Source organism: Equus przewalskii, chromosome 21 (genome assembly GCF_037783145.1).
Source record: "Equus przewalskii isolate Varuska chromosome 21, EquPr2, whole genome shotgun sequence".
Classification (NCBI taxonomy): domain Eukaryota; kingdom Metazoa; phylum Chordata; class Mammalia; order Perissodactyla; family Equidae; genus Equus; species Equus przewalskii.
This window is the reverse complement of record NC_091851.1, coordinates 46455449-46474041: the sequence shown is the minus strand read 5'-3', so window position 1 is coordinate 46474041 and position 18593 is coordinate 46455449. Positions and strand designations below refer to the sequence as shown.

At 48.5% G+C, this 18593-nt stretch overlaps 2 long non-coding RNA genes across 2 annotated transcripts; one reads left to right on the top strand and one right to left on the bottom strand.

Moving 5' to 3' along the window:
- Nucleotides 1–7390: 7390 nt before the first annotated feature.
- LOC139078320 (uncharacterized) lies at nt 7391–11926 on the bottom strand. The gene is made up of 3 exons (XR_011531257.1): nt 11304–11926; nt 9737–9892; nt 7391–9136 (listed from the first exon to the last, which is right to left on the bottom strand). It is a non-coding gene; the product is annotated as an uncharacterized lncRNA (long non-coding RNA).
- A 60-nt stretch (nt 11927–11986) lies between these two features.
- LOC139078318 (uncharacterized) lies at nt 11987–15412 on the top strand. The gene is made up of 2 exons (XR_011531256.1): nt 11987–12141; nt 15102–15412. It is a non-coding gene; the product is annotated as an uncharacterized lncRNA (long non-coding RNA).
- The last annotated feature ends 3181 nt before the right edge of the window (nt 15413–18593 follow it).

Below are 18593 nucleotides of genomic sequence, written 5' to 3'. Positions count from 1 at the left end.
CTCATAGCCACATCCAGTGACCATGTCACCTTATGGGGCCGCAGAGGATTAGGCTCACAGGTGGATTTGGGATTGTTACACTGACTTCGAGGGGGAAATACTCCTGGATTACGGGGAGGCCCAGTGTAATCACAAGCATCCATATAAGTGGAAGATGGAAGTAGAAGAGGAAGAAGCAGAGTGACAGCCACGTGAGAGGGGCTCTGACCGCTGTGCTTGGCTTGGAAGATGGAGGGGCTGTGCTCCCCAGAAGCTGGAGAAGGCAGGGGAATGGCTTCTCTCCTAGAGCCTCCAGAAGGAACATGACTCTGCCAAGGCCTTGATTTTAGCCCCGGGCACCCCATTTCTGACTTCTGACCTCTAGAACAATGAGATATTAAATTCGTGTTGTTTGAAGCCACTGAGTTTGTGGTGATTTGTTATAGCACCAATAGGAAATAGATAATGGCCCAATGCCATTAAAATTTCAGACACGCAATGACATTTTTAGCTATAATTATGTCCATGCAAAAATAGCCCTTTCCATCCCCTTTCCCTGGGGATCGGCCTCCACTCCCTCCCCTCTAGCCAGCACTGACTCCACTCTCAGCTTCTAGACCTTTCTGGCCCAGTCTGTCCACTAGACGTCAAAACCTATCCCCGGCGGCCTCCCTCTCGTTGTGCCTCCCCCTAAGAGTCCCAGCTCTTAATGGGAAGAGCCAGCCACCTGCTCGCTGGGCCAGTTCCTCTCACCTGTCATCCGCCTTTCCCAGTTCCCTGCCTGCCTCTTCCACGCCCTGTTCCTGAGAACCTTCCACACCATCCACTCCGGTCTTCTGTATTTTCTTCCCAGGTTCCAGTGACAGCTGTTCTGATCATTTCCATCAGCCCTTATTCTAATAAGTTAGGGGCAAAACATGCAGTCCCATTGAGAGACACAGGTTGAATCTTGATGGCATTTTGAAAACAAGTGAGCAGGAAGTTTTTCTACTGAAAACTAGGATCCTACTCACAGAAAAATAAAACACAGCACCCAAGAACGTGCAAGAAGGGCTTACTGTGTCAGGAGACAGCAAAGGCTGATACTGCTAAGCAAACTCAGACAGTTGTGAAATACATTATCCCAAAACTTGTAGGTTGAACAAATTTGGGTTTCATCCTTCTGATTTCAGGTTTGAATGGGGAGAAAGAGCTATTTTCAGACGAGTGGTCCATTTACTGTGAACTTATTCTTAATTCAGTCTATAAAAATGGAAAGGGAGGAAGCAGTTTACAAATTCAGCAGCTTACACTCAGCAGTAATCGACGGAGATGCAGTGGATGAGACCTCACGAGTGACTTGTTTCCCAATCTGCTTTCCATTCCCTCATGCCTTTTCAAAACAGACATTAAAGGTCAGTTTCCAAAAAAAAAGTTGTAAATATATCACCCAGACTGACTATCACCACAAATTCCTGTAAGGACTTGTCTTATATTATTCAATGTTTTAAGCACAGTTTCTGGGGTTAATTAGATTTCCGACCCCGAAAAATTTTAAGTGCCTCTGATGACTTACTTCCAACTGATAATTTTGTGTTAGAAACCGAAAAAGAATAACAAATAGACAGTGAATAAATACATTCTTCATATTCCTTCTTATGAGCACAGAGAATATATTTCTGAAATTTAATTAAATATCAAGATGTCCACAAGACCTATAATAAACTGCTTGGCAAGACCTCTAAATGTCAAGGAAAAAGACATTTTACACGAAACATCCCCTCCCCCCCAGTGAATCTGCAAAGATTCAGGACTTTTTAAAAACCTGCAGAACCCATAAGTACATATATTATCTCGAAAGTACTTTTTCAAAGACTTGGGAGTAGCTACTCATTTGCAGTATGACAGAGTGGAGATATTTTAATTTATCGCACACTGGTTTGTACCATTAGTTTTAGAGATATGCCAGACGGTCTTAAAATAATGCAAGAGCTGTGGAATGAAAGCTTAACGTGGTATGACTTAGTGAAAGATGATCCACAATCACTTCCACTTTCCCCAAACAGCCATGCTAGGTCCTCAGTGGTATTCAAAACATGCAGAAAAGTGCTGCTTTGGGGAAAAAATGTAAAAAAAAAAAAAAAAAAAAACCTCTGAACCATTTGTCAGCCCAATAGCTCTACCAGCATAATAAATAATAATGTCTTAGTGCAGAGATTCCCCATGTGTGGGCCACGTCCCACCAGTGGCAGCAAGAAGGTTCAAAGTGCAACATGAATTCAACATTGAACATCCTTGCATCGTATGGTGCAAGAGTTATTGCCTTTTCACTTATCTTTTAATCTCTCTTCTTTCATTTATTTATTTATTTTTTATGGTGAGGAAGATTGGCCCTGAGCTAACATCTGTTGCCAATCCTCCTCCTTTTTCTTGAGGAAGACTGTACCTGAGCTAACATCTGTGCCAATCTTCCTCTGTTTTGTATGTCAGACACCACTACAGCATGGCTTGACAAGCAGTGTGTAGATCTGTGCCCAGGATCTGACCCTGCGAACCCTGGGCCGCAGAGCGGAGCATGCAAACTTACCCACTATGCCATCAGGCTGGCCCCAATTTCTCTTCTTACCTACAGGACAAAGTCTCATTTTGCTGCCACCACATCTTTAGCACTTCTGGGACACTTGCTGACGTCTTCAGAACAAAAAGGGATGTCAGACTCAGAGGCTTTGGCCCCAGCCACAGATTCTGGCTGGAATTCTGCCCTGCTGTTTAGTCTGCCTCGTTCACCTGTTTGTGGCACCTTCTATTTAGGGCAAGTGCTGCAGATTTTCCATTCGGTTGTGACATAAGGATACAGGTAATTAGTCTGCCCATTAGTGTTTGAGAAGCATTAGCCTAAAGCAGGAGTTGGCAAACTTCCTGTAAAGGGCCTGGAGAAAATATTTAGGCTTTGTGGGCCATACGATGCCTGCCTCAAGTACTCAACTCTGTCCCTGTAGTTTGAAAACTGCCTTAGACCATCTGTAAACAGGTGAGCCTGGCTGCGTTCCCACAAAGCTTCATTTATTGGAACAAATGATGGGCTGGCTTTGTTCTGTGGGCTGTAGTTTCCTGACCTCCGGTCTAAGTATCTTTGCAAAATAAACTTTGCAAAAAAAACTTTTTATTTTCATTTTTTAAAGAAGGTGAATCTTTTAGAAGAAAATATTAAACAAATAATACCTGCAGAATCCTCAGCTGTCCAGTGGTGTGCTGGTAAACGTTTCACAGTTGGCTCCCCAGTGGGTAAAAAAAGCCCAAACTTGTAGCAATTGCAGATTTCCCTGCAGTAAATGCTACCACCATGGCCATTTTCAAGCTACCAACATGTCACTGAACATAGACGTCTCAGTCAGGGTTCTCCAGAGGAGCAGACCAATAGTAGGAGATTACACATATATTATACCTTTATATTTATCCTATTTAATAAACCTCTTAAATAGCAATTATGGAGGCTAACAAGTCCCATGGTCTGCTGTCTGCAAGCTGGAGATCGAGGAAAGCCAGTGGTATAATTCCAATCTGAGTCCAAAAACCTAGAACTAGGAGATCCAAAGGTACAAATTGTGATCCAAGGGCCGAAGACCAGCATCCCAGCTCACGCAGTCAGGCAGAGAGAGACATGCACCCCCCCACCCTTTGTTCTATGCAGGTCCTCAAAGGATTGCGTGGCGCCCGTCTACGCCACCGTGGGCCATCTGCTTTACTCAGTCTATGGATTCAAACGCGAATCTCTTTTGGAAACATCCTCACAGACACACCAAGAAATAAGGTCATACCAGCTACGTGGGCACCCTGTGGCCCAGTCAAGTTGATACCTAAAAGCCACCATCACAGCAGAATCTGGAAGAGAGGCACGCAATCGACTCTCCAGGCCAGGCCAAAGCCCTGGAGGGGCGTCTGCTGGGTTGACTACGCCCTCTAAGACATCTCATCCACCCAGGACCTCAGAATGTGACTTTATTTGGAAATAGAGTCTTTGCCAATGTAACCAAGTTAAGATGAGGTCATATGGAATTAAGGGGGGCCCTAATCTGAAGACCGATGTCCTTGCAAGAAGAGGGAGATTTGGACACCGAGGTGCACAGAGGAAAGATGATGAAGAGAGATGGGGAAGCCACGTGAAGATGGAGGCAGAGAGAGGAGCGGTGCAGCTCCAAGCCAAGGAGCCCCAAGGATGGCTTGCGGCCAGGAGAGCTAGGAAGGGGCAAAGAAAGATTCTTTCCGAGAGCCGTCAGAGGGAACGTGGCCTGTGGACACCCTGATTTTCAACTTCCAACCTCCAGAACTGTGAGACAATAGATTTCTGTTGTTGTAAACTGCCCAGTCAGTGGTCATTTGTTAGGCAGCCCCAGGACAATCGCACAGTGGGACCAGTGATGTGTGGACATGGTGGAGTTTGGGAAACACAGTTGCTAGTTCGCACAGCCAGCAAGTACCTGAACGAGAGAGCATGCGAGCTCAGATGCACCCCATACACGAGCCCACATCCTTACTACTTGACTACACGGCTTCTCAGAGAGGAATGCAAAGGGGGATGCCATGAACTGTGAACGCAGCCAGCCTCGTGGTGTGCATTGACAGTCAGAGTGAGTTCCCAGGGGGTCTGTGAATCCTGTCAGTCCGTCCAGGACGTCCAGGCCCCCTTGAATTGCCAGTCAAGTCCACACGGCACAGATGAGCCCATCCCTGTGGTGCCAATGGGCCCCACCTCCAAGTTCAGGGTCGTCTCGGGACTTCCCACATCAAGTTCCCCTCCAGAATCTCCCAGAGATCAAACAGGCCTGCAAGTTTCAGCTGTGGATCTCAGGACAGGCACAGCCACCGCTGAGCCCGTCCGGGTGCCGCTGGACCTGCTCCAGGGAGGGCGTCTCCCACCACTTCCCTTCCTCGGAGTTTATTTTATTTAAAAAATTCTCTGCCAAAATTTTTTGTTTTTAAACACAGATGGCTCTTCTTTCTTTCTCTCTTCTTCCCCGTTTTGTTCCAGGAGATTTGGCTCTGGCGGTTGTTACTTTGTTTGGAAGGCAAGAGGAAGGTTAATTAGCTTTTGTGACCCGAGAACTCTGAGGGAAGATGTCAACTGATTCTCTAATTGCTCCTCAAAGCTTGACACGGTTGGAGGGGCAGGGTCCAGGAAGCAAGATGCTCGGCTGGTTTGGTTGTGAATTCCATCCAGTGTGGTGGGGCGGGAACCTCTGCAAGATGCTGTTCCTTTGAGCAGTCCGTTTCAAATGATCCACGCGCCCCCCTCACCCCACCAAGCCATTGTGGATTTTGAGGTCAACCTGGGGCATTGCTTGGGGCCGTGTCTCACACTTGGTCAACGAAACCATCCTCCAAACCTACGCACAGTTGCGTTGCATTTGGCTTCCTGAGCATCTGAAAAACATAGAGCCCACACAGTTCTCTGCTTGGCTTGGGAAATCAGGGCAGAGACTTGAGAGCTGCCCACCCACAGCCTTCTGAGTTATCAAAACTCAAGACTGTGGTGTGCAAATGGGCAGCTTCAGCGTCACCTTGGAGCTCATAGGAAATGCAGAGTCCCTGGCCACACCGCAGACCCGCTGAGTCAGAATGTCTGGGCGTGGGCCCTGCAGTCTGCGTTTCCACAAGCTCTCTGAGTAACTGGGATGAGCACTGAAGTTTGAGAAGCGCTGCTCAGCACCAGGGCCTTTCCTGACTGTTGAAAGCCCAGCAGAGAATTAATCACCCCCCACCCCAGAGGAACTGTCAACCAAGATGTGAGCTGGGGATTGGAATGAAAAACAAAGTCACCATTAGATTCTTTTTTATAAATTGATACTCCTCGGTGATTTCCTTCAGCAGCTCCTGAAATCACGAAACACGTGGAGATTTTCTTCCTGACCGGGCTTGGCAGTGCACTTGCCTTGATTCCCTTACTATTTAGCATTATTCTGCTTGCCATGATTACAAGGGCATCGTGGTGGCCACACATGCCTTCGGTCAGTCCTTCATCCTCTGCACTCAGCTCTTCCTCTGACGCCTGCTGAGCGGGACATAAAGAATCTCCCTGCCAGCATCTCCCTCAGATGACTCCTCCCTCTGGCCTGGCAATGCATCTTGAGCCACATCAGATGCCCCCTGCCTGTCTCCTGGTGAGGGATTCAGCTCACCACCCACATTTGCCTTCACTGGGGCTGTGAGATTTGAATTCTATTCATAATTACATGAAACCCCCCAAATGCAGGCTCCAGGATGACTATCTGTGGCCACCTTGCCAAAGGTATCACAAAGTCGGCAGCAACACCAACAAGTAAGGTGACGTCCTTTTGGGGTTAAAAGCCCAGCTGTGTCCACGTGTGATGAGAAGAAATCCCTCGCACACCACGTGTTACCTGGAGATGCCCATCGGAACCCAGGTGGTACCGTGGGGAGAGAACGGGGCCTGATTCAGATGCGGTTTGTCTCGGGGCAGGAGCTCCCTGGGGTCAGGGGCCTGGGGCAGAAGGAACGGTATCTCATTTCATTGGACAGCAGACAAACGGGACCACAGGCAGATTCACCGCAGAGCCCCTCACTTGCGTGAGGGCTCCTTCGGAAACCCAGGAGGGGTCCCGGTAACCTGCTTAGGTGGTCACAGACTTTAGGAAACTTGCAAGGGGAAGATATTTCAACTTCAGTCAGGTCGGACCACTGTCTCATTCTGCTCTGACGTCCTCCTTCACATTCCCCTCACACCGGGTGGTATAAAAGGGTTGTGGCATTTCTGGGACACACTTATTTAGGGTTTAGGGGCAGCTTTGTGTGAAGTCACTTCCACATAGTTCCATTGGGCTAGGGGTCCTAGAGTAGCAACGCTTCCAGGAACGGTCCTGCCACCCACTGTGCCAGCTCTCCCCATGTCCTGTCACCGCGTCTAGGGCCAGAAGTTGGGTCATGATATGATCTCGCCCATTGGCACCCAGCACCAGAAGTATGAGAGAAGACATTAGGCTTGAAACATATGGAGCCGGAAGCTAGAGGGTGGAAAATTCTTGCTATCAACAAGGAGAGGACTCAGTTCTCATCAGAACCTGGTCAAAACGAACATTCTCCCTATAAGGAATAATTGAATGCATATATACAAGTGTCAACACACTATTTTTTTGATGGAATGAAATAGAACTCATCAGAATTCTTATGTCTACAGGGCAAAAACTTATACAGTGTGACAGTGAGTATGTCTGTGTCAATCTGTATGTTGTATGCAGTCCACTAACCATAATAAAAACAACCCCTTTACCCAATCACATTGGAAGACACATAGAATTATCCTTCTAATCTCTCTGTTGAAAACAATATCACAAAGTCTTTGTCACATGAAGAGGCAAGAAGTACGCAGCAGAAAAATGGAGGGAGAAAAGTATTAAATAGTCAGGTAACTAATGAATAAACATATTCATTAATTTTATAGATTTTGTGATTTTGAGATATATCAACTTTTTAGAATTTAAATGAACCCCTTTCCTAACTCATTGTGTATGCGTAATTTGTATTCTTTTTGAATTTTAATTTAGAGCCCCTCGAACCCTGGATCTGGAAGGGTTCACTCGTCCATGCATTCGTTCAGCAGGCGCCACAGGGCACAGTGGTGAATAAGACAAGTGGCCTCGCCCTCAGGGAGTGAACATCCCAGAGGAGGGAATGGCTAGTCAACACGTAAACACACAAATGCACAGGATAGCAATGGCTCTGGTCGTACTGTGAATGGAATTGGTGGGACTTTCAGGCAGGGTGAGGAGGGCTACTTCAAATCTGATGGTCAGGGGAGCACTCTGAGGAGATGACGTTTACGGAGAGGCAAGAATAGGAGGGGACCAAACGGGCAAAGAGCCAAGGAAGAGCCTTCCAGGCAGTGGGAGCAGTACGTACAAATGTCCTGAGGCTAACTGGAGGGAGAGAGTTACCATGTTCCTGGAAGAGGAAGAAGGCCACGGAATCAGACTGTTGGCAGTGAGGGGCTAGGTGGTAGGGAGATGAGCTGAAGTGCTGGGCAAGGAGCTGGCATGTGTCACCACTAGTGAATGCCACCCCGATCACATGTCCGTGTGAATGTGTCACGAAGCCTTAGCCCTGATTGAAGGTGATACAGAGACTCTCGTGGCCTCTTCCAGCAAGTTCCCAAACTCTTCTTCCATCTGCGCTAATTCCACGCCATCTCCCTTGTTGACCAGTCATCCCAGAATTCACGTGTAAACCTGGTGCTGAGAAATGAGGCTCCCCAAAGCGGGAGGAAGCGCCTTTCAATTAAACATCTTTCATAGCAAACGGGAGAGGGCCTTTAATGTGGACTCCAGCTGCGGTGTGCAGAGGAAACCCAGGCAGACACACCAGGCTTTGGACACTTGCTCCAAATATCAAAGCCGCAGGAATTCTTTTTCAACTTGGAGACAGCGATCCTTCTCCAAGCACGGACAACCAATGAAAACCACGGGTCCCTGCTCACACGGAATCGGCTGCTTTGTATATATTTTTAAGCTAAGGAATTTGCATTCTTCTTGTTCCTGTTTGGAAATGGTGACTCAAGTCCTTGGCTGTGCTGTTCAGAGAACACGAGGAATGAGTGTTCTCACTGGAAGAGCTGACGATTCTGAGAGGACAGGTCAGAGGGACTCACGTGACATTCTTTTTTCCCAGCAGCTTGAAAGTGGGAGCATGAACCCTGTAGTGGCTGATCTCTGGGCATCACAAGGTGCCTGACAAACATCATCTAGACAGCCCCGCGACAGATGCAACTGGCAATGTCACCCCACAGGGCCACCCACAGACTGGAGAGATCGGTCCTTCTTTATAGGTAGGTGTGACTGTGGATGGTTAGTGGCTGTCACAAAAGGAAACATGAGGAGGGAACTCTCCACAGAGCCTGACAGGAGTCACTGCCCCTCTGCCCTCCCGGGGGGCGGAGTGCCCTGGGCACAATCCTGCAGCATGTGGTATGAGAGCCCCTGGTCTTGACGGCCTTCTGTCCCGCAGACCTTGAACTCCAAGAAGGCAGGAGCCATGTGTCGCTCTTCTGCGTGGTTTGAGCATCCTCCTCCACACGCAGTCCCTGGCATGTGGCAGGAGCTCAGTACCTTGAACGAAGGCAGTGAGTTGTAGGGGAGGAAGACATTTCCTCTACCTGCTCTGGGTTCTTCTGGCCAGCGCATGAATTAAATTCACATGAGACAGAATAAGAGGAGAAAATTAAACAAAGCTTTGTAACATGTATACATGGGAGAGGCTCAGGCAAACTGAGCAACTCACCAAAATGGCCAAAGCCACCACCTTAAATATCATCTTCAGCTAAAGACAAAGGAGGATGTTGGGGGTGGGGGAGTCGATCTTGGGAGATTACCAGACAAGTACAATAAACAAGAGTAAGGTTATTATGCAGATTTAAGTCCTTGCCTTCTGCATTGATAAGAGTTTCTAGAGATAAGGTCATACCCCCTTCTTCCTGTACAGAGAGGGAGACACATTTACAGATGGAGATTTCCTTCATAGATGTAAATGTCTTTTAACAAAGGGTAGGTAAATTCTACTTTTCAGAGTTTCTTTCCTGTCTGCAGTTTTTAAAAGTAACCAGCCCCAAATAATCCTGATGCTGAAGAGACACATCTTGGGGTGGCCAGTTCCAGTCCCCCACAGAGCCAACACCCCGGGTCCCAGACGTAGACATTTGCACACAGTGCCATGGATCAACCACAAAGCCACGGTGCCTGGAACACCTGGAGGGTCTGCTGACATCACTCACCTGATAGCTTTCTCCATGAGTGCAGGAACACACTCGGGGGGACGGATCACTGCCCCCTTGTATCTCAGTGCTCAAGTCAATGATGTCGAGTACAAGCCAAATGGCCAGCCCTATTGGCAGTCATATCCAGGCAAACCTCCATTAGAAATCCAACATCTAGGGAAAGGAACAGGTTATCAAAATGGACAGCCCGCTGACAGAGGATGCAGAGATATAGGTGTGGACGAGCTCGGACTGATAAGACACTTGTCCCAGGGGAGTGGAGTGGGGGCTGCCATGGAAGGGAGTGAGCTGCCCGTCTGTCCAGAGAGCCAGAGCGCCCCCTCCACCTCTCGTTCGGGTGGGAATCCATCATTCTTTACTGGTCCTGACAAAGCCTATTGCCGCACATTGATTTGGTCACTGCAATCTGAATCCATCAGGAATGAAGCCTGCATGTCCCTGCCTGCCATGTCACCACCTGGCTTGTTGGTTGAGCAGACTTCATAGAGAGAGATACAAAGGTCGTGTCTGAGGATCACACTGCTTTCTATGGAGGAGATCCAAGACGCGGGCGCGACCCCAAGTGCTCAGCCCCATGCCTTCTTCTTTCACTCCACAAATTTCTTACTGGGTCCCTACCACGGACCCATCACTGTGCTTTGCAGTGGTGAGGGGCCTGCAAGCCTCTTTTAGCATGGAGATTAATTCTGGTAAAAGAGTGACAAAAACAGGCACATAAAACGTCAGCAGCTGTGGTCAGTGCTACAAAGGACATCACACAGGAGAGAGCAAGAGAATCAAAGAGAAGGCCACTTTAGGGGTGGGAGGTGGGGGAGATGACATGTAAACTGAGACCTAAAGAAGAGAAGGAGCAGCTAGGTGAATAGAGCAGGTCCTTCCAGAAGCGGGGGCAGCATATGCAAAGGCCCTGTGGTATGTGTTGGGGGCTGAAGGCAGACCTTGGTCCGCTGAAGGACCTGGAGGGTGACCAGTGTGGCTACAGCATGGGGATGGGGGTGAGCTAAGGGGAGATATAGGCAGAGGATGGGGCTCATTGTGACCAAGGCCTCTGAGGGCACACACAGACATACCATTCAGCAGGCGCCTGGTTCTGACAGGAGATTTAAGGAATAGAAGGAGAAGGCATTTGAGGTGCCTCCCAAGCTTTCCACAAAAATTGCATTTACAAAGGTCCTGATGTGGGGGATCAGGAGCTGCAGAGCCGCGAGAGCAGGCCTGAGCCCGGCTGGCCGCTGCGCATCTCATGGGGCCTCCTCAGCCAGTCCAGGCGGACCCTCCTGGGCAAACCCTCAGTGCTGGGCGCGGGCTTTCCCTTCGTGCTTCCTTTACAGGGCTCTGCATTAGTGCCAACGCCCGTGTATCCTGGTCTGAGGCCCCATTAGCAGGAGCAAACAAACGTGCATCCCCAAGAACCCAGCTCACCCCTCTGACTTGGTCTACCTGATGGCTGTCCACTTGCCCCAACTCACCAGAGTTGGGGCTACAGAGAGAGAGAGAACCACTTGGTGTGTGAGAAGTTTCCAGAACAGCCTGTGGGTTTTTTTCCCCCTTCTAGGATTTTTACCTTAGAAATTCATCATCCTCTGCTTCTCCTTTTGGGTGACAGACAGTTATTTCATGTACTGCTGAGGAGATAATTCAGAATTCTGTTTATTCTAATGCGGTTCAAGATGTCTGTGACTAGCATTGAGAATAGCTCTGGGTGTTAAGTACCGGCAGCCAGAAAGCTTTCGGAACCTGTTTCTCACCGTCTCCCGGTCTGCCAGCTGCTCCGTCAGTCTGTCTGTCTGTGTCTGCATGAAAAGCAGGCTCCTCTGTCACCGGCTTTGCTGGTTTTGGGGTGGGAGGGGGACAGCTGCAGGGGTTGCTCTTATTTTCCACCCGTATTTTTGGTGTCTGCTCCATGAGCGAAGCTCTGTTCTGGGCTCTAGGGCTACAGAGGGAAGGAGCCAGGCCAGGGCCCTGTCCTCGTGAAGCTTCAGCATGAGGGGAAGATGACACTAGAAATCGATGGTCCCAGTCACCATGGCGATGGGGCTCACATCCAGGGCCGTCTCTTACTCATTGCATTCCGGGACGTGATGGAGAATCTGGACAGAATGTGGCAAACAAAGTATGAGTGAGTGGAAACAAGGGGAGAGGGAAGCAGAGAGATGGAGAGGCTGCTGGCATGCAGTCTGAGGGCCTGAGGGGCCATTGTGATGCGCTGTCCATAGGTGCCCAGGGTGGGTGTCAGGAGAGGGGAGAAGGTCAGGGTGGAAACACCAGCGCCATGAGAGCCAGGCCTCGTGGATAGAGCTGGGGTGGGGAGGGGAGATGTGGGAAACACCAGTCCTGAGACCGATTCCACACCTGGCTCTGCAGCGCATCTGGGACACGTGGACAGGTGGGCAGCTGGACAGGTGAGCCAAGACTCCTGCACCAGTGCTGAGGCCCAGTGTGGTGTGGCCCTGCCCACCTCACCAGCTCCATTTTGTGCTATTTCCCCCTCACCTTGTGACTCCCGGTCATGAAGACCTTCTTCCAGTTTCTTTTCTAAGCTCCTTCCTGCCACAGGGCCCTTGTTCATGCCATCCCTCTGCTGGGAACTCTCAGAGCAATCATCTCCTCCTCCAGGAAGGCTTCCAGCCCTCCCGTTCCCCGAGACTAGCTCATGTCCTCCCATTACTCGCCTTTATAGCACCAAGCACTGCACCGCCCTGGTGCTCATTCACACTGAAACTTTACAGATATTTATATAATTTTTAAAAATTATCTGTTTTGCCTCTTAGATTTCAGCTCTTTGAAGACAGGCAGGGACCACATCTAGTTTTACTCAACATGAAATCTACATAACAGGAATGAAATCGATATTTTTCTTAATGGATAAATGTGTGAACGAGTGAATGTTCTAGAAGAATTCTGCCAAGACTCAGAGCAGAGGGGAGACAGGAGGAAACACCGCTTGCAATGGCGTATTTCCTCTAGACTCTAGTGGGGTGGGTGGAGAGGGCGAATTGCCTTAACTCACCCTATAAAAAATCACCACAATCCCAGTTTTCGGGAATTCAGGCCTCGGCTGATCTCTTCTTCCTGTCACTTAGACTAGAACAGCTGTAGTGAATTTGGGAAAACTAAGTCAAACAGTTTGGCCTTTGTAAACAGCTTTGAATGTGAAAAACCAGCATCAAAATGCAGAGACTGTGGGCTCCCCCAGCCCCCTGAGCACACACTTCATTGCATTCTGGGAAAGTTTCTTCCGGTGCTGTGGGGCTCAGACGCTTGAATTGAAGCTGCAAAGCAGGACTGTCACCCCCCAGCCAATGTCCTCATTCCACCCATACAGTTAGGCAAACGTCCCTTGCCCAAGCTCACAGAGGGGCAGCTCTGAGAAAGCTCTTCAGTCCCTGTCCGTCCCCTGCTCACTCTAAGGGCCCCCAGGATTCTGACTGCACATCAGGAACCAAACGACCTGGTCCAGGTCTGTTCTGGGCCCGGGTCCCCTGTTCGCCAAAGTTCAGGCCAAGTGAGCTCCTCTGCAGTGCCGAAGCCCGTCAAGCATTCATCCTGGACCCAGACCTGGCATGCAAACCCCAACTGTGTCAAAGATCAGAGCATCTCCAAGTGCGTTGGTGACCGACAGAGCCGCGGAAATGTCCAAAACAGGAAATAGTCTAGCATGCTCTAGCCAGTGATTGCCAAGCTGCTTCTGAGAAACATGCCCTAATGGAGGCAAAAAGGAAAGGCCCATGAGCCCAAAAAGAACGGGCCTGGCCACTTGGCCCTTTTTCCTTCCCTCTTGTGCCTTCTTTCAGCTCAAGAGCAATTCCTCCAGGCTGGGCTGGGCTCCCAGCCAGCACTGGGAGGTGCACCCCGCTTGGTCTCGTCTGGACCGCCCTGGATGGCCAGGAGGCACAGATCCCAAAGAAACTGGGGATGCTGTTGTCCAGAGAAGAGGGGATTGGTGCCGGAAGGTTAAGAAACAGCCATCCGCTGATGGAATCATGTCCGACCAATTCTTCTTGCCCAAAGTTCTGTCAAAACACTCGTTTTCTAGCAATTCCCAATAGGATCTTGGTACAGGATTATAATAGAATATTGAAGCAACAAGTTCATATCTGTTCATATTTCTCCCATTTCAAATTTAATTAAAGCTTCACAAAAGACACGGCTCTACCGGCCGGAGAGGAGGGAGGGTGCTCTCTCAGGAGAAATCTAGGAAATTCCATCTAGAATCCGGTGGCAGGGGAACATCCCCAACCGAGACCGCAAACTCAGATGCCGTAAAGAAGAGAGAAAAGAGAGTTATGCTCAGCTACACAAAAACTGAGAAATTTTATATGGCTAAGACTTTACAGACAATGTCAATAGATAAATGAAGGATTTAATGAAAACTTTGCAGCACAGGTAATAGGTACTGGGTTAATAGCTATAATATACATGGACTCTTAGAAAAATGACACAAAAAAGAAACAACCCAGTGGATTTGCAAATGAACAAGAGAATTTGAAAAGATAATTCACAAGAATTATGAATGGCCATCCAAATGGCCAACAAACGTATGAAAAAAATTCCTCTTCAAGGGTCCTGCTGAAGTAAGTATAGCCATGAAGACCTTGGGGGACCTTTGCAGGCCTTGGGACCCGCCTTTGGCTGGACTCTCAGGTCACCTTCACCGGGGAGGCCCTTAGCAACCATCCAGAGCCACTAGACGGCCTGCTGCTATGACAGTGAGCGTGGAGGCTCGCCACCCTGGGGGCCAACTCTTCTCTCCACTGGCTACGCTCCATCCGCTTAAAGTATGTCGATACTCACTTCAACCCCCAAGCTTCTAACCCGGCCCTTCCCTCGCAATACTACCCTTGATTTCTCAAAAAGATAGCATCCACTTACTATCTCTGTTCTTTCTGTGCAGACAGACACCCATCACCCTTTACTTCTTGCTTCCTCTCTCAGTAGACCTATATGATGCTCTTTGGGAGACCGCAGCCATTCCCCGTTGTCGGCATCCCATACTCATTCCCCCATGAATTGTCCTCCTTGACCTTCAAAGCATTTGGTCCAAGAGGATGGTTTCTTTATCACACATCACACCTAGAACTCGGCGGGTGCTAGACAAGTGTTTGCAGATTGAATGAATGAGTAAACAAAGGACTAAATACATAAATTCTCTGGATGAGAATTCCCAAACATGGCCCTGGCTACGTGTCCTCTATGTGAGGTAGAATAGGGGAGAGGATTTGGATTATCTCTTTTTTTAATTGGCATTTAAAAAAATATCTTTACATTCTACCTACAGTTGCCTAAAAAAAGAGGAGAAAAGGGATAACTCTGAGGTCAGCTTTACAGAAAGTAACTCTGCCCCTGTTACAAAACACTACAGGTTTCACGGATAATTAATACTCCAGCTAAAGCTCACTTGGAGAAAATCGTCTTCAACGGAAATGCAGAAAGGCCGAGGAGACTTCTATTACTTTGCAGCCCCATCGGATCCATGGATGTCTCCTCCTACAGAAGCTGTAAGACCCGTGTGTGAACTAACCTGATCAAGACATCCACTCACCACCATTCATTCAAGAAAGATTTATCCAGGGCTTACAGTGTGCCCATCACTGGGAACCAGACAATGAGATCTCCTGTTTAGATCCGAACATGTAGACCCACACAATGGACAATATAAAGAATTAAAATTTATGATATTTTTGATAGTAATAACAGCTAAAGGGAAAATGCAGCAAGGAAGAGAGAGTGGGTGTGGGTGTGCAATTGTAGATAAGGTGCCCAGAAAATCCCTCACCGAGAAGATGACATTTGACCTGAAGGAAGAAAGGGCAGGGGTCAGCCTCAGCCCAGTTGGTGATGGGACCGAGCTCTTGTGTTATTCTGACAAGTACAAAGATGCTGTACCTGGTGTGTTGGTGGCACCTGGACTTTGGTCCCCATCCATTTCGTCGCCCCTGCCTCCTGCTGTGTCATGCTGTCTTGGTAAGTGGGGCATCTCTGTGTAGCTCTCCATCTCCATGAGGACTAGAACCTTGCCTGAAGCTCACCTGCAAGGGGCTCTGTCACCCTTCCAGGTCCATGCCAACTCCTTCCTCTGGTGATGGATCCTGCCTTCTGATGTCCCATGCCTGACTATGGAACTGAGATAAACAGACTGATAACAAAGGATCATGACACAGCCCATTTGACCTTGGTCTCCATTGCTTCCAGAACTTCATCAAGTAAGGGAGCTAGGCCCTGTTGGTCATGTCCATTGTGACACTTTGCCCTCTGCCAGTCATTTCTCCACATGGGGCTTAGATGAAGTGGGTTCCGTTTCCATCTTCCACTCCCACACAGCCCCATAATGGAGAGGAAAAACACCCCAACATACTCCACTCCAAATCTCCCTGCAGTGCTTGCTTTCCTAAAATATATGCACATCCAGTCATCACAGCAGCCTTGAAGGTGGGCAGCATTGTTCTCTCCACTTCCAGATCGGACAGGTTTGCACAGGTAGGTAGTGTGGAGGCAGAATCTGGACTCAGAGCCTGCGCTTGGGGTCTGCTAGTTTAGTCTCCACACCACGTTGCCTGATGGAGGCAGAAATGAGGGCTGCTTTACATGTGTGGCATAGTGCCACACTATTAATATTTGTTGAATGAAAAAAGAAGAAGGGAGGGATGTGGAAAAGGACCTGGAGAGACATCAATCTTCCTGCTCAGAACTGAAGACACAGCCAACCCAGAAAACCGGGACAGACGTGCACGGGTGTCCAATACATTAGTCAGATGCATAACTCAGCACATAACTTATCCTCTGGTCGTAAAAGTTGGGGGGCATCTCCTTCCATGTTTGAATTTCATGCATAAAATTTGCATGCACAATAACCCCTGCCAGATGCTCACAGGTGATGGACTTACAGCTCACATCTTTCTGAAGAGCATGCCAGGTCACTTCCCCAGGTCACTGGTAAGAAAACTGTCCACCCGCCAGGGCAAGCATTCACCTCATTCCTTTATATCCTTTGCCATGGAGTAATTAAAATGGAACTGCAGGGAGCCGACCCCGTGGCACAGCGGTCAAGTTCACATGTTCTGCTTCGGCGGCCCAGGGTTTGCCGGTTTGGATCCTGGGTGTGAACCTACTCACCACTTGTCAAGCCATGCTGTGGCAGGCTTCCCACATATAAAGTAGTGGAAGATGGGCACAGATGTTAGCTCAGGGCTAATCTTCCTCAAAAAAAGAGTAAAAAGGTGCTGTAGGGCTGCTGGAGATGCTTTCTGAGAAACTGAGTCCAGCTTTGGGTCCTAATCTTTCCAGGTGTGGAGCATTAATGGAGGCAGTCACCCCCAGGCTAGAAAGCTCTGCTTTGTGGAGAAAGGTCACCACATGTCACTTTCTGATTCTCAGCCCCCAACACTTGAGAAAGGAAAATGCTTGTGGAGGAGGGAGCTCTTCCCAGTCGGATCCAACCAATCCCGCAGGCTAGGGTCCACCTGCACAAAGTCGGCCCGCCTTCCACCTTAGAGAGCCAGCACAAAGACGGGAAAGAGCAATTGCACTGGCCCTAAAGGCGAATTGCTCTGAGATCTCCGGGACTGAGACAGCGTTGGAGAAGAAAACCTCTCTTTTGATCAAAGCCCTGGAGAGGCAAAGACTGCATATCCCCACATGTGGGTCTAATGCCAGGGGCAAAGTCACCCCCTCTCCCGCACAGGCAGGACACGTGGGCCGGAGACCTGGGGTCCAGTTCCACTGCCTCCTCAGTGTGGCACGTTATTTAACTCCCTGACCCTCAATTTCCTTATCTTTAAACAGGGTATAATAATATGCACTCCAGAGGGAGTTAAAGGAGAAAATAATTAAAAGTGTGAAGTTGTTGCCACTATTATACCAGCATCATCTTAGATGACATACATGGCAGCAATGTGCACTGTTCCTTTATAATTGTTTTTCAATTCTTCTGATAAAGAAGAAAAGTTTCAGTTTCATGAGAGCTTATCTTTGACACCTCACATTTACTCATTTATCTTTTCACTAAAGGAAACAGATCTTGGGCTCAGATTCTCTGATAATTAATGACACCCAGCTAAAAATGTATTCACTTTTTATTATATTCATTGTTTCTGTTATCTCCTAGTAATACAAATGATACTAGTTTTCCATCTATGGTACTGATTCCTTTGCAAATAAATTTATTTCAGTTTAAAAGTCAACTAAGGAAACGTAAATGCACATTACTAAGTGAAGGAAGCCAGTCTGAAAAGGCTGCACACTGTATGATTCCATTACGGTCTTGGGCACATAATGACGTTTCAGTCAGCGACAGACCACCTGTGCGATGGTGGTCCCACAAGATGCGTACCATAGAGCCTAGGTGTGCAGTGGGCTGTACCAGCTCGGTTTGCATAAGTGCACACTCTGTCATGTTCGCACAACGACGAAATCACCTGATGACACATTTCTCAGAACGTGTCCCTGTTGTTCAGCAATGCACAACTGGATATGACATTCTGTGAAAGGCATCTGGAGATGGTGAAAAGATCAGTGGAGCCAGGGGCCTGGGGTGGGGGGGGAGAACAGGTGAAGCACAGAGGATTTGGGGCAGAGAAACTATTGTGTATGATGCTATAGTGATGGGTACATCTCATTATACCTTTGTCCAAACTCACAGAATGTCCAGCACAAGAGTGAACTCTAACGTAAACTGGGGAGTCTGAGTGATGATGATGTGTCAACGTCGGGTCGTCAGTTGTAACATACGTGCCAGCTGGTGGGGTGTTGATAATGGGGAGGCTGTGCAGGTGTGGGGGCAGGGGGTGTATGGGAAATCCCCGTACCTTCTGCTCAATTTTGCTGTGAACCTAAAACTGCTCTAATAAATAAAGTC